The sequence below is a fragment of the Triticum aestivum genome, chromosome 7B (genome assembly GCF_018294505.1).
Source record: "Triticum aestivum cultivar Chinese Spring chromosome 7B, IWGSC CS RefSeq v2.1, whole genome shotgun sequence".
Lineage (NCBI taxonomy): Eukaryota > Viridiplantae > Streptophyta > Magnoliopsida > Poales > Poaceae > Triticum > Triticum aestivum.
The window spans coordinates 626,941,152-626,958,046 of NC_057813.1; the positions used below are offsets into that span (position 1 = coordinate 626,941,152).

The following is a 16,895-nucleotide window of genomic DNA, read 5'->3' on the forward strand; positions in this document are numbered from 1 at the left end:
ATCTCCATAAGCATAATTCATATTGGCATCTTGGCCACAAGCATAGCAAACATCATCAAAAAGGGATATTTCAAACAAATTCAAGGGATCATAGCAATCATCATAGCAATCATCCTTCGGTAAGCACGAAGGGGAATTAAACAATGTATGAGTTGAAGAGTTACTCTCACTAGAAGGTGGGCACGGGTAGCTAATCCGCTCTTCCTCCTTTTGTTCTTCGCTCTCCTCATCATCTTTTTCATCAAATGAGCTCACAGTTTTATCAATTTCTTCTTTCATAGCTTCCTGCAAAATATTAGTCTCTTCTTGGACAGCGGAGACTTTCTTCATAAAAGCATTAATATAATAATTGTATTCATAATTTTCATAACAATATCTAAGTATAGCAAGATTTTCAGGCCTATAACCATCATCATCAAAAGCTTCATACTTTTCAAACAAAGCTTCAATTTCATAAGCAACCTTGAAAGCAACAAATTCTTCTATTTGTTCCACATCATAGTAATCATATATACCATTAGCATAAGAAGCTAAGGTTTCATTATCATTAAATTTGCATGAAAAGGGAAGGTGTGGAGCCTCCATCCTAGAGCAACAAGTAATATCATATCTCAAGCAGAGATTCCAGGCATACCAACGCAACATAATAAATTGATCCCATAATAGTTTCCCTTTTTGTGTCGAGCGATAATCCCTAAAGTATTCACGTTGATCCAACGTGTCTCCCATTATAAAGTTGAATGGGGTTTTCTCAGGATTATCAAAGTAGTACATAATATCTTTCACATAATGAGAATCAGGGGTTTTAGGAGTTACCCCATCTACATGAGTAGCAAGTACATCTAATTTTTTTGGTATTTTGTGTTCCATATCCATAACTAAAGATAGAGAACAACTAAGAACAGCAAATAAAAATTACTTAGTGATAAAGCAAACAAGCACACATGAGAATATTCACCCCACGCTATGATTCCCTGGCAACGGCGCCAGAAAAAGGTCTTGATAACCCGCAAGTATACAGAATAGGTGTAGCCTCTTTCGATAAGTAAGAGTGTCGAACCCAACGAGGAGATAAAGGTAGAACAAATACTCTCTCAAGTCCTATCAGCCACTGATACGACTCTACGCTCGCTTGACGTTCGCTTTACCTAGAACAAGTATGAAACTAGAAGTACTTTGTAGGTGTGATAGGATAGGTTTGCAAGATAATAAAGAACACGTAAGTAAAAAGTAGGGGCTGTTTAGATAAAGATGCAAATAAAGTAAATATAACGAGTGTGGAAAAGTGGTGGTAGGAGTTGTGAAATTGTCCCTAAGCAATTGACTACTTTACCAGACCAATAACAAGTTTTATGTGGGAGAGGCCACTGCTAGCATGTCATCCCTGACTTGGAATTCTATGCACTTATGATTGGAACTATTAGCAAGCATTCTCAACTACTAACGTTCATTAAGGTAAAACCCAACCATAGCATTAAGATATATTGGTCCCCCTTCAATCCCGTATGCATCAATTTCTATGCTAGGTTGAAGCTTATGTCACTCTAGCCCTCCAATACATAGTCCTATCAACATACAACTAACCCTATGGTATGATCCACACGCGCGCTCATATGATGGGCACCGAAGGACAGCAACATAAACACAAGCAAATTAAATCAATCATAGCAATTCATCAACCACCAATAGGACAACGAAAATCTACTCAGACATCATAGGATGGCAACACATCATTGGAAAATAATATGAAGCATAAAACACCATGTTCAAGTAAAGGGTACAGCGGGTTGCGGGAGAGTGGACTGCTGTAGATAAAGGGGGGAAGGTGATGGAAATGTTGGTGAAGATGACGATGGTGTTGGTGAAGATCGCGGTGATGATGATGGCCCCCGGCGGCGTTCCGGCGCCACCGGAAGCAAGGAGGAGAGAGCCCCGCTTCTTCTTCTTCTTCTTCCTTGACCTCCTCCCTAGATGGGAGAAGGGTTTCCCCTCTGGTCCTTGGCTCCCATGGCTTGGGAGGGGCGAGAGCCCCTCCAAGATTGGATCTATCTCTCTGTTTCTGCGTTCTCTAATTCTGCCCTGGCACCGTTTCCTTTATATCTGAAGATCCGTAACTCCGATTGGACTGAAACCTTCGCCCAGATCGTTTTCCAAAAATTAGCTTTCTTGCGGCCAAAAAAAGGCATCAACCGCCTTACGGGTGGCCCACGAGATAGGGGGCGCGCCCCCTGGAGAGGTGGCGTGGGCCACTCTTGTGGCCACCTCGGGCACCGTTTCGCGTTGATTCTTCCTCCTAAAAATCACAAATATTCCAAAAAAAAATCTCCGTCCGTTTTTATCCCGTTTGGACTCCATTTGATATTGGGTTTCTGCGAAACAAAAAACATGCAACAGACAGGAACTGGCACTGGGCACTGGATCAATATGTTAGTCCCAAAAAATAGTATAAAAAGTTGCCAAAAGTATATGAAAGTTGAATAATATTGGCATGGAACAATCAAAAATTATAGATACGATGGAGACGTAACAATACACAACTTTTTTCATAATAATGACATAGTTCATGCCAATATCTTTATCCGTCACAAACAATTTTTTTTCCATGCTAAAGACGACAACCTCACTAAGAGCACTAGTTTTTACTGGTGATGTGTCCATCATATATTGCATGGTCATGTGCTATTTGTGTCCCCTCGTAGTGGCAGCCCTAGTTGCTCAATTAAAGACATGTCATCGCAGCTAACGTGGTAGCAAAGAATTTCATTTGGATTGCTAGTAAAACCGCATGTCCCAGATTGGTACTTCTGTTGTATGCAAATTTTTGTACATTTAATACCATCACAACGTCCAGGCAGTTTGTAGTGGTGTTGATTACACTTACCTTATGTACCTGTATTAACAGAAATCCGTCATGACACAAAATATTTGAAGTATAGATTTTGTACTATATCCTGAAGTAAAGTTTTCGTCCTATGTTCTTACTTATTGTAACAGAAGATGACCGCAAATATGAACATAGATGCAACTACTGTTGCCACCTTTTGTGCCATGGTATATACTTGGACTAATGACTTGAGTTGTAGGACAAATTTCTATTGATAACTTGATATGTTGAAGCAAGATTCAGTAGACATGTCTATTTATATTGGTAGTATATGAAAAACTAGAAGTTGCTAATTTTATTTTTTTATATTGGAAACCATTTAGTTATAATTAATAAGTTGATAAGGTGGACATAATCTTACTTAATTGACATCTATGAGATATCTTGAATATGGCATACTTCTATTACCCAAATAAGAACTGTTGGTCTGTTTTAAATAAGTTCTTTCCATAGAAGCAGCGAACTTTCACGATTAAATAATCATTCTAACATATTGCTATAATTAGGACATAATGGTATAATAATGAAAATAAGACACGTTGGTTTGGTTTTACTACTGTGCTTTTGGGTCCTACAAGTGCACGTGGCTGGTTGTAGCTGATTTAGATGAAAGAGTATCAATCCCATGAAGAGCCGGTGAAAGGCATTTGCCTTTGATAGAGGTTTACCACAATGTTCATGCAAGTTATCTTTGATACCAAGCAAGATCGTTGTGACCGTGAAAGTTTTTAGTGAGCAGGAACTAGAGTGTGTAGTGATTGTAACACAGAAAAGCGCGTAATGAAAATGATGAAAACCGCAATAGGCCAAAGATATTCTCAAGGGATCGTCGTGAGGAGTGCTTGGCCCCTCGGCCCCTGCGTGGTGGTGGTGTTGGGGGGGGGGGGGGGGGTACCCTCGTACCCCTGCAAGGGGTGATGCCACCTCGACACCCATTTGCAATGCCTTATATTTCGTTTGAGATCCTATCATGACCTGGAAGTCGTGAGTACGTCAGTCGGGAATGAGCCTTGTTGTCATTTATATTGTATTTATGACCTGCATGTGTCAACTTTGTAAGTTTCTCTATGTAATCTCATTACTAGCTAGTGTAGCTTGTAAGTACTCGGAGTACACAAACTACAAGACATGAAAAACTATCTACCCGAAAAACAAAGGGAGTAATTTCCACGCAAAGGTTCACAACAAAGCACTTAAAACACGAAACTAAGACCAAGCAAACAAATGGAAGTCTCATTCTTCGGCAAACCAAAATTCTTAAATCCACGCTCCAGATTTAATAGAACATAAAGTTTGTTGAAATCCACCACGAAAGGATTTTACCGCGTGAGACGACCCAAAACACAGTGTTTGGTTGTGTGACAAGGCATCACCATGAGCTTGGCAAGGAGAGGATACATTGTGGCCGCTCCCGAAATCTAGGATCCCACATCATATATCCATTATCTAGTCCAAAGGAGCCGGAGAAAAATCCATCCATGATTGACCAGAGCACACGATTTCAAGCTTAGATCGACATGGCACAAACTCCACATCTCGCAATCCATTGGAGGCAAGGCCACCATATCAAAGAAGGAGGACAATCATTGGATAGGAACTTTGGGTCTATGGGTGTATATACACCCTATATGGAAAAAAACAGTAATTAAATAAAAAGTCAATAAATTCTCAAAATATTTTTAAAATAAACATGACCCTCCATTGTACTGGTAAAAAATTCCACAAATAGAAAAAAAAAATCTCCTTCACTTTTTTCAAAATAAGACAAAAAAAAGCAGTCAAAATAGTGTGAATAGTGGCCTATACTAGCAAATAAATTTTGTCTTTTTGCCCTGAAGTCAACGCTGGTTTTCTATTCGTGCAAATTTATATACTAGTGCAAAAGAAAGTCAAGTTTATTATAAAAAACTTCCAAACATTTTTGATTTGTTTATTATTAAATTGTTTTCCCCATGTGAGGTGTATATACACCTAGGAACCAAAGGTATTTCCCGACAATCAGTACACAAGCAAATGATACATGCAAGGCGGGGGCGCGACATTTTCCTAAAATATTTTAGCGGTGTAACCCTGGAAGTACCAATGCAGAAGGAGCATTGTGATAGGAAATCAAGATACTGAACACTGAACACAGGTGCACAGCTCAGTTCAGCTTGTAATCCCGCTGCACTCTAAACTTGGTTCGGTTCTTCCTTCTTCTTTATAAACTAGTACAAATGCTCGTGCGTTACAACGGGCTAAAAATATCGTAAAACCTGCTCCGTGTGACAATACGCGCCATATCTTATATCTAGTTTTGATAAACATCAATAATAAGTTCATATCGTTATCGCTTTTCGGAGTGTGACGTGTGGACGTAAATAAGCCACCCTAATATCTTTCATCCGATGGAAGAGTAGTAGTGCATGGAATAGTCTAGTAATCAGTTCTATTTTTTACTTTTTGGAAAACAAAATAATTTCTTTATTTTAAAATAATTAAATATTATTTATTTTTTTATTTTTTTATTAGAATTGAAACTTCTATTGATGATGACATTTTTTTGAACACATATTTTTTTAAATATGAATTTGAAATTTTGTGATCATTTTTAAACAATTTTCTTAAAAAAAGGTTGGCAAGCATGAAGTTTTTTAAAGTAAGAAAAAATGGAAACACTCTTTATCTTAAAAAAACACGCACGCTCGGTGTCCGCATTTAAAAAAAAAGGATTGTTGGTGTCCAGACGTAGTATAAAGTTGAGAAAATCATCGGGATGTCCTTTGATGGCTTCTCCTTCATCTTGGCATTATCATCCGGTGGAAGAGGAATGATGTAAGTGTTTTTAATGGGATATACAGACGGTGAAATTGTTGTACTATCGAGAGTTTAATAACTAATCCAAAAGTTTTTCTTAGAATTTTTATACGATTTAAATGCAAATGAATTTATTTTGGATGGAAGAGTAGTGGTGCATTCAGATGGGATTGTTTATATACATTTTTTGTTGATATTCGAAAGCAAATAGGTTTTTACTATGCTGATTTTTTATACAAAGTGTTGGTTGCTTGGTTCGCAAGATTATGTTCTGTTCTTTTTCTTTTGCACTATTTGAACTTGGCCCATAGATCGAACCTTGCGCATTCCCGATCATCACCATAAAAAGGAAAAAATTTCTTGTAAATTTCATGTTGAGGCCACGCCGTGTACGCCTTGTCTAATATTTCACTCACTTTTAATTACTGTATCTGATAATGTGTTCATAAGATGTGGAAGGCATGAATTTATTTTGGATGGAACAGTAGTGGTGCATTCAAGTGGGATTGTTTATATTCAATTTTTTTGTTAATATTCGAAAGCAAATGGGTTTTTACTATGTTGATTTTTTTAGAAAATGTCGGTTGCTTGGTTTGCAAGATTATGTTCCGTTCTTTTTCTTTTGCACTATTTGAACTTGGCCCAAGGATCGAACCTCACGCACTCCCCATCATCACCATAAAAAGGCAATTTTTTTCTAGTAAATTTCATGTGGAGGTTACGCCGTGTACGCCTTGTCTAATATTTCACTCACTTTTAATTATAGTATCTGATAATGTGTTCATAAGATGTGGTAGCCATGAATTTATTTTGGATGGAAGAATAGTGGTGCATTCAAGTGAGATTGTTTATATACACCTTTTTTTGTTAATATTCGAAAGCAAACAGGTTTTACTATGTTGACTTTTTTATAGAAAATGTTGGTCACTTGGTTTGCAAGCTTATATTCTGTTCTTTTCCTTTTGCACTATTTGAACTTAGCACAAGGATCAAACCTCACGCACTCTCATCGTCACCATAAAAAAGGCAAAAATTTCTGGTAAATTTCATGTGAAGTTCACGCCGTGTACGTTCTAATAGTTCACTCACTTTAATTTATTGTATGTGATAATGTGATAACATTTGATAGGCATGAACATTAAACAATGAAAATGACAACGAACAACAGCAAGTACAATTATAAGGTGCTCATCCAGGATTTTATTTTTTGCAATCTGTAGCACACCCGGCAATATCCAGCAGCTTCTGGTCGGTGTAGCCATTAAAAAAATAGCACCAAAAGAATCCCCGCCGAGAGTTATCTCCTGCGTGGACCTCATCACGAGAGCACCCATAGGAGCGTCAGCTCCTCTTATCCGCCCCTACCCACCTCCCACGCGCGATGTGCTGCAGCCACACACACACATGCGCCCGTGGTGTGCTCCAGCCATAGCCCCGTCGTCCTCCACAACCAACCAACACTCCTTCCTCCCGCCCTGATGATCCTCGGTGCCAGGAGAGGACGCCGGAGCTGGCGAGGGGCGGGGTCGGACCGGCCTCCTCTCCAATCGCGGGCCCGGCCGGGCCCTGCCTTGTCGTCGCTTTGCTTGGGGCCTAGCTCGGTGGTGATGACCATGCGGCAGCTTGTTTTGATCCTCCATCTGCTTTCTTTACAGATGTTGTTTATTCAATGGCCAGACCTGCTTATCCGATTTTTCCAGATTTGGTTTGGACCCGTGGCTGTTCTGTTGGCTGCCGATTGCGCGCTTATCTGATTGAGAGTTGTTTCTTCGATCCTATGGATTGCGTGTATTCTCCCCTCTTCCCTCTTTAAAGGATTAAGTTCCTTCGTTCCGTTCCACCTTCACTGGTTGATTTTTGATGCGGCAAAGTCGCTCGTGTATATAAAGCGAGGTGGGACTATTTTTGAGTTCTAATCCTCGCCGAGAAATCATTGTTTTAACAAAAAAGAAGTATGGGAGCCATGGAGGGGGTGCGCTGGAGGGAGCAGCTTGGGTTCTCGCCGCCATGCTCGCCATGCCGTGCCACCCCTCATTTCTCTCCCTTTTCTTGGTTTTCTTCCTCTCTCTCTCTCTCCCTCATGCTTCCTCGTTTTCTTTCAGGAGAACGGCGGCGCAACCATGGCGCCACCCATGAGAACCCAAACGCCTTGCAAGGTCCATCTGCCGCTCGCCTGGATCTGGACGCCGCCGTTGTTCCGCGCGTCCAGCCCATCTGCCACCGCCCTGTGCAGATCTCACTCGATCAGATCGAGCGGGAGAGCCGCCTGCCGTCGTACACGCTCGTTGACCCACCTCGATCCATAGATAGGGGTGGGCCCGCTGGCGACGCGCGGCGGCGGCCTGCGGCGCACGGTGAGGCGGGACTGGCCATGGCAGGAGGTGGCGGCGGGCTGGAGGTGGGATCGGGAGGCAGACATGGTTGAGGAGGACGGGTTGTGGCTGTTTTTTTCCTTTTCTCTCGCACGTACCGGCTTGTGTTTGTGACTTATTATGACGACTGCGTTTTAATTTCATATAAACAGAGGGGCTTTTATGAAAAATCGCACGCGACGACGTACAGCGGAAACCCAATTCTCTTTATTATTACTAGCACAAATGCCCGTGCATTGCAACGGGGAACACGCTAGGAAAACATTGTCATGGTGTGAAAACATGCATGAAAAAAAATGAAAGGATTATACTCCCTCCGTTCTAAAATAAGTATCTTAACTTTATGCTAAATTTAATACAAAATTGTATTAAGGTTGAGACACTTATTTTGGAACGGATGGAGTATGTGTTTTTACGTCCTCGTCGTATCTGGATTGACGCCTTTTTTTACTATTATGTACAATGACATGAAAGTGTACATACCATTGCCTAATATCATATCCACCTTAGGAGTATTGTACATTATATTTTTCATCTATATATCTTTTGTAAGAAGTAAGATCATGGTTCGAATAAAGTTGTTTCACGCTACCATTGCTCGTCATATAATCTCAAAATAATATATGTATGTGGTAGCTCGTCATATAATCTCAAAATAATATATGCATAATCGGACTCGCCAAGATAAAGACGAGATGTTGTATTTTATGATGTTATGTTTTCTGCACATGCAATGGTAGTTTCCTAGGAAAATAATCTCAGTAAAACAACTGAAATAAAAACGAAGGATATTTTACCGGAATCTGATACGAACGTCAATAAAAATAGATCAGACCACCATCAATTAACACACACACATATATGGAATTGTGCTCGATTTTTACTCAACGTGGCAAAACAAAAATTCTGCAAATGAATGATAATTGACGAACTGTTATTAGGGTTGAAATGCGATTGCTATGTGATTTGAGTATTTCCTCCTAATTTTACTTTTCTGTCGATCATCTGAAAGAAAGACTGCTATATGTTTCTAGTGATTTGGTCAGAACTTGAATTCCATGCTATATATGCAGCACTACATGATTGCCTTAACACCCATTTTTAAGAGTACATGTGCTAATCTGATAATCTAGATAAAAAATATGTTAATGCTGGAACCAAAATATGCAAAAGAACGTAAATTACAATATATACATTGAAGATAAGTATTAAAAACACAATTCCATAACGGCGCTAGCTGACTTGTATTATTCTTGTAGCATAATACTGCTACTGCTTGCTTGTTTGATTAACTACAGGGCCAGTATTTTGATTTCATTTCAGAAAGTAAGTGAATCTTCTTCTGATGCATGATACCACCTTTTGTGTTCGTCATGCACTGTTTTTTCCAGTTGTGTATAAACTAAACTGAAGCTATCAGTTAAATGTGAGATCGATCAAAATGGCTAACAAAATGATGCCAATTTATTCTAGTGATTTGGTCAGAACTTGAATTCCATACTATATATGCAGCACTACATGATTGCCTTAACACCCCTTTTTAAGAGTACATGTGCTAATCTGATAATCTAGATAAAAAATATGTTAATGCTGGAACCAAAATATGCAAAAGAACGTAAATTACAATATATACATTGAAGATAAGTATTAAAAACACAATTCCATAACGGCGCTAGCTGACTTGTATTATTCTTGTAGCATAATACTGCTACTGCTTGCTTGTTTGATTAACTACAGGGCCAGTATTTTGATTTCATTTGAGAAAGTAAGTGAATCTTCTTCTGATGCATGATACCACCTTTTGTGTTCGTCATGCACTGTTTTTTCCAGTTGTGTATAAACTAAACTGAAGCTATCAGTTAAATGTGAGATCGATCAAAATGGCTAACAAAATGATGCCAATTTATGCATTTGCAAACATCTAGCGTGTTGCAACTAATTTTCTCGGCTCTCTTTTTCCGAGCTGCAGTTTGACTCCCAAACAAAGCAAAGTATAAAAATGGCTAACAAAATGATGCCAATTTATTCTAGTGATTTGGTCAGAACTTGAATTCCATGCTATATATGCAGCACTACATGATTGCCTTAACACCCCTTTTTAAGAGTACATGTGCTAATCTGATAATCTAGATAAAATATATGTTAATGCTGGAACCAAAATATACAAAAGAACGTAAATTACAATATATACATTGAAGATAAGTATTAAAAACACAATTCCATAACGGCGCTAGCTGACTTGTATTATTCTTGTAGCATAATACTGGTACTGCTTGCTTGTTTGATTAACTACAGGGCCAGTATTTTGATTTCATTTGAGAAAGTAAGTGAATCTTCTTCTGATGCATGATACCACCTTTTGTGTTCGTCATGCACTGTTTTTTCCAGTTGTGTATAAACTAAACTGAAGCTATCAGTTAAATGTGAGATCGATCAAAATGGCTAACAAAATGATGCCAATTTATGCATTTGCAAACATCTAGCGTGTTGCAACTAATTTTCTCGGCTCTCTTTTTCCGAGCTGCAGTTTGACTCCCAAACAAAGCAAAGTATAAAAGAAAATACATGTAAGAACCAGGGATCGAACCCAGAACTCCCACTTGCAGCCATGAGGCACATGCCACTGTGCTACACAAATGCTTTTGGCATACAAAGGACTTTCACCCGTAATAAACTAAAGCCAGCGGCGACTTGAGAAGGGAAAAAACAAATTTTTTTTTTCACTTACCGTTGGCAAGAGGGTAATTATTAGCAACTACGGGGGTAATTCTTATGACGGACGACAGAAACCCAATTCTCTTTATTATTAGGTAAAGATTAGTCTTTATCTTTATAAATAATGAAGGATGCACAACGCGCAAAACTCTTCTGTGATGTGGAAACAAAAATATGGTCCAGAGAGGCGACGCTCCTTCCCGCTGAACATACTTCAGAGAGAAAAAACCAAGCTCGCCAGCTTGGACTCTGTCCGGATCTCTGCTTATTTTCTACTGAACTGAGGAGAACTCTGCTCTGAATCATGCAGATTTCGCTGCCCGAGCAGGACCCGGTGCCGGACCCTTGATTCCGAGTCCTCAACTATGTAGCTCGGCTGGTCCTACAAATTTAGCGAGAACCCGTCCCGCTTCGCTCCACCCAGGATCACAACCTTGCCTACGTACGTACTTGTGCACTCTAATCGGCGGATTCGATCGTCCTCCACGAACACGCAAGCCGGCGGCTACGACAGACTCGCACCAGTTCCTCCAAGATGGCAGGCGAGGGGCGGCCAGCCAGCCCGTTAGCGCCAGTGGAGCCACAGTCACAGCAGCAACAGGTGCCTCGTATGCATCAACAGCAGCAACTTATGCAGTATGGGCACCCCTCTGAGCATAATCACACTGGCAATCAGGCACAAGCTTTTGGGGAAGGGCAATCTAGCACCCAGCAACAGAATTCTCAGAACCAGCAAAGAAGGAAAAACAAGAGCTTCAACTCCCAGAAAGTGCAGCAAGGGAAGTCTGGAAGTGATAAGGCTGACAGTTCTCAGAGCAGAAATGAAGAAGCTGTGATCAATTATGATCCAAAACTGAGAGATGTCATTTGTTTCAACTGTGGAGAGCCGGCTCACTTTGTGGGAACTTGTCCAGTGCCCAAAAAGTGTTTCATATGTAACAAAGCAGGGCACCATATGGACAACTTCCTGGAATGGTGCAAGCCACAAGCTACTGCACAGTATTATGACAGTGCCAATGCAGGGTTAGGCTTCTTTCACATAGAATCTGATGATAAGGAGGCTGTGAATTGGCTGAACATGGCTAATGTGTGTGTTGCTGTCATTGAGGAAGGTTCTATCACAGCACAAGAACTAAAAACCAATTTCTCTGACATATGGAAGACTAATTGGCCCTGGCAAGTGAGGCAGTTGACTGAGAAAAGGTTCCTAGTTAGGTTTCCTCCCCACAAGAAGGTGAAAGATTTGGTTGAACTTCCCTCCATCAACCTCAAGAAGAAAGGTGTTATTGTCTCCTTTGATAAATGGGATGGTGAGGAGGAAGCATATGCTGAATTGCAAGAGGTGTGGGTGACCATGATTGGGATTCCTGTCAACAAACTGACTTGGAAGGTGATTTCTCAAATTACATATATCCTGGGCATTCTGATAAATGTTGATTGGCATGAAATATTTAGGAGCTTCTATGAAAAAGTTAAGGTCCAGGTGGCTGTGAGGGACATCTCTAAGATCCCAACAGAAAGGCTGGTGGAAATTGACAAGGAATTATTTCTTATTTCATTCCTTGTTGACACTGCTCCAATCTCTGGCAATGGAAACCAAAGCACTAGTGGTGGTGAAAAGTCAGATGATGATCTACTGGAAGGTAATCCTGAAAAAGATATGCATATGCATGACCCAAAGGATGTGGGAGCTGACAAAGACAAAAACAACAAAACCAATTCTGGAGGGCCAGTTCAGAACACTCAGAAAGCCCCTGCTAGGTCCAGAACACCTTTGGAGATGGTGCATTCACTCAAAGAAAAGGTGCAAAGTGCTATACTTGGATTGAAAGCTGAGCCTAGCAAGAAGATAGAATGGAAGAAGAAGAAACTTGATGAGAACATTGCTGTTCAGCTGCTGGAGCAATTTGATGAGGAATCTGATGGAGATGGTACCACCTTGGAGGGGCCAAGACCACAAAAATCCAAATGGGGGCCTGTGGTGGCACCCAGGGTGAGCAACAGGATAAAAAAAGATGGGAGAAATGCTATACAGAAAGCTGAGGACCTTAGAAGACTCAAAGATTTGGAGGTCCCTAAAGGTAATAAGAATTATAATTCCTTTTCTGCTTTTAATGATGAAGATTTACTTCTGAAAGCTAGAAAAGCAGGTTTGAAATTAGGTGAGAATGATATTGTTATTTCTCAAAACATACAAGTCATGAAGCAAGTGGAGGAAGGCAGGCTATCTGCATTTAAAGACACTCACCCTGAGTGCTTCCTCCCTGTTAATCTAGACTTGCAACCTGATGATTTTGGAGTAGATTTGATAGAGAGTTCAGCCCCAGGATGTGGTCACATTAGTGAACACCCTGTAGACGCCCCTACTTGGGCAGAGGTTGTCTCTGGTAGGAAGAGTAGCTGTAGAAAACTAGATTTCAATAATGGTAGTAAGTCTATTTTGGAATGCTAGAGGTTTGAATAAACCTGAGAAACTCAAGGCAGTGGGTAAGCTCATTAGAGACACCCATGCAGACTTGATTGGTTTTTCTGAAACCAAGAAAGAGTCCTTTAATGACTTTCAAATTGCCTGTTTAGATCCACAGAGTAAATACTCTTGGCAATGGTTGCCTGCTGAAGGCACTGCTGGGGGTGTGATTGTGGGGATCAACACAAACAATTTTGATGTGGTCTCCATAGATATTTTAGATTTCTCTATTTCATGCATCCTTAAAGATAAAAAGAATAAGGTGGAATGGATATTTATTTCTGTTTATGGGCCAGCTTATGATAGACTCAAACTAGAGTTCTTGAATGAGTTACATAATATTCTTGACACATGGTTGGGACCCACAATTATAGGGGGTGACTTTAACCTGGTCAGAAGTAGTGACGAGAGAAGTACTGGTGTTGTTAACATGCATTGGGTGACCTAGTTCAATGACTGGGTTAACAAATATGGCTTGATTGAGCTTAATAATTCTAGTAGGAAATTTACCTTGGCCAATAACCAGGATAATCTAGTTATGGCCAACATTGATAAAGTTTTTACGTCCACGAGCTGGGAATCTATCTTCCCAGCTGTTCAACTTAAAGCACTTCCTAGAGTGGGTAGTGATCACACCCCCCTAGTGATGGACACTGGGGCTATCCAACCACCTAAAAACAAACAATTTAGGTTTGAAAAATGGTGGTTAGGGGTAGAAGGTTTTGATGACATGGTGAAGAAATGTTGGAATTCTCCATGCTTTATCAAGGACCCTATGAATAGGTGGCAGTTTAAAATTAGATTGCTTAGGAAAGTATGTAAAGGCTGGAATGCTAATTATGAAGCTGCTCAGAACAGAGAGAAACAACAGCTGGTTGCTGAATATAATATTCTAGATATAGAATCTGAGAGTAAAATCCTCTCCCCTCCTTCTAAAAGTAAGATGGACAAGATTGCCTCTGATCTCCAAAAAATATGGAAACTAGAGGAAATCAAGTCCAGACAGAGATCCAGGGATAGAAACATTTTAGAGGGAGGAAGAAACACTGCTTACTTTCATGCTATTGCTAACCATAGGAGGAGGAAGAAGCAGGTAGACCTGCTTGTGGGACCAGATGGCCCTGTAGAATCAACTAGTGATATGATGGATATTGTTGTTGATTACTACAAGACCCTATTTGGCAAGGAAGATACCCTAGATATTTCTTTGGATGAAGATTTTTGGGACCCTTCTGAAAAAGTTTCTGAGGATCACAATAAGATCCTAGAAACTGATATCACTGAAGAAGATGTGAGGAAGACAGTTTTTGGGTCCTATGCTGAGGGGGCTCCAGGCCCTGATGGTTTTCCTTTCCTTTTCTACCAACATTTCTGGTCAACCATTAAAGATGACCTTATGTTGTTGGTGGAGGCTTGGAATCAGGGGTCTTTAGATTTATATAGATTGAATTTTTCTTTGTTAACTCTCATCCCAAAGGAACCTGGGGCTGACACCATTCAAAAATTTAGACCAATTGCTTTGTCCAATTGTAGCTTCAAAATTTTTGCTAAGTGTTTGGCCAATCAACTAGGGGACATTGGGGATGATATTATTTCACAAAACCAAACTGCTTTTATTAAAGGCAGATATATTGTTGAAAGTGTGGTGACAGCTCATGAAATTATTCATGATGCTGTGACACATGACAAAGAAGGGTTTGTCTTTAAGTTAGACTATGAGAAGGCATATGATAGAGTTAGTAAAGAGTTCCTATTGAAAGTTATGTATCAAAGGGGTTTTAGCCCCAAGTGGATGAGGAAAGTTGAATCCATTTTGTACAAAGGTTTTGTGGGAGTTAGGATCAATGATTGTAACAGTGAGTTTTTTGAGACTTTTAAAGGTGTGAGACAGGGTGACCCTGCCTCCCCTCTGCTCTTTAACCTAGTAGCAGATGTGTTTAGTAGGATGCTTAATAAAGCAGCAAAGAGTAACATGTTGACTGGGTTGATGACCAATCTATTTCCACAGGGGGTAACAAGTCTGCAATATGCAGATGATACCCTCCTCTTTATTGATAACAACCTGGTCTCAGCTAGAAATTTAAAATGGCTCCTATCCTGCTTTGAACATATGTCTGGGCTTAGAATAAACTTTCATAAATGTGATCTAATCCCTATTAATGTTCAAGAGGAGGAAACCCATAAGGTAGCTCAAGCCCTGTCCTGTGGTTTGGGGTCCTTTCCTCTCAAATATTTGGGTTTTCCCCTTCATTACACCAAGTTGAGGAGGGAAGATCTACAACCAGTAATTGATAAGGTGTTGAAGAGGGCTGCTGGCTGGAGAGGTAGATTATTAGGTTATGAGAAGAAGTTGGTTCTAGTTCAATCTTGTTTAGCTAGTATTCCCACCTATCTGATGAGCATGATCAAATTCCCCAAATGGGCTGTCAATTTGATCAACTCGCGGATGGCCCACTGCTTTTGGGACAATTATGAGGGTCACCATAAGTACCATCTTGCCAACTGGGGCTTGGTGACCCAGAAAAAACAATTTGGAGGCTTAGGGATTCCCAATATTGCTAAGATGAACTTAAGTCTACTAGCCTCCTGGGTTTATAAATTTCATAATGGTGATAGTAAGATGTGGAAGCAGATTGTTGGCTTTAAATATAGAGCCAATAATCCCAATATATTCTCCTGCCCTGATTCTAACTCTTCCCCTTTTTGGAAAGGGGTGTTATGGGCTGCTAAAGCAGCCAAGCAAGGGTATCAATGGAAGGTGGGCAATGGGAAGAGAGTTAAATTTTGGGAAGATCATTGGTTTGGGTCCTGTAGCTTGGCTATTCAGTTTTGGGAATTGTATGGTATTGCTAATGAGCATAATCAAGCTATTGCTGACCTTTGGGATGGTAGTAACCTTAAGATCACTTTTAGGAGATGTTTTGATAACAGATTGCTTCTCCTGTGGTAGACCTGCTGAATATTGTGCAATCTGTTACTTTCAATGATGATGAGGATGCATTAATCTGGAAGCTGGAGGCGGGTGGTGCTTATTCTGTTAGATCTATGTATGCCATGGTCAATTTTAGGGGCATTAGCCCAGTTCATATTCCTGACATTTGGAAAATTCATGTCCCTCCCAATATCCACATTTTTTATGGCTGCATGCTCATAATAAAATTTTGGTTAGGGAGAACCATGCTAAGAGACAAAATTTAAATGATTTGACTTGCTTGTTCTGCTCTGATGGTGAGAATATAAATCACCTATTCTTTAAATGTGTGGTAGCCATGGAAATTTGGAGAAACATCCATTTCATTTTAGGTTACTCACATATGCCTGCCCTGAATAAAGTGGCAGAAATGTGGAGTAGACATAATAACTTGCAAGCTGAAAATCTGGTTATTTCAGCTACTCTCTGGGCTATCTGGAGATGCATAAATGACCTGTGTTTTAACAACACAATTTGGATGGGTGTGCAGGTGGTTCTGAGAAAGATTGCAGGATACTGCAGCATCTGGAAGATCCTGTGCAAAGAGGTGGCAAGAGAGCGCGTGGAGGAGATTACTGTAGCTATCTGGGAGGCTGCAAGAAAACCACCGATGCTGCTAGATAGAGTTTTCCGAAGAAACCTGCTAGTGGAGGAAGGCCTCCTAGGGATAAGAGACATAGGGCTAAAGAG

At 40.3% G+C, this 16,895-nt stretch overlaps 1 long non-coding RNA gene across 1 annotated transcript; it reads left to right on the top strand.

Annotated features, from left to right (window-relative positions):
• The first annotated feature begins 6,912 nt into the window (after nt 1–6,912).
• Nucleotides 6,913–8,222, top strand: LOC123156171 (uncharacterized). The gene is made up of 2 exons (XR_006477896.1): nt 6,913–7,284; nt 7,783–8,222. It is a non-coding gene; the product is annotated as an uncharacterized lncRNA (long non-coding RNA).
• Nucleotides 8,223–16,895: the final 8,673 nt, after the last annotated feature.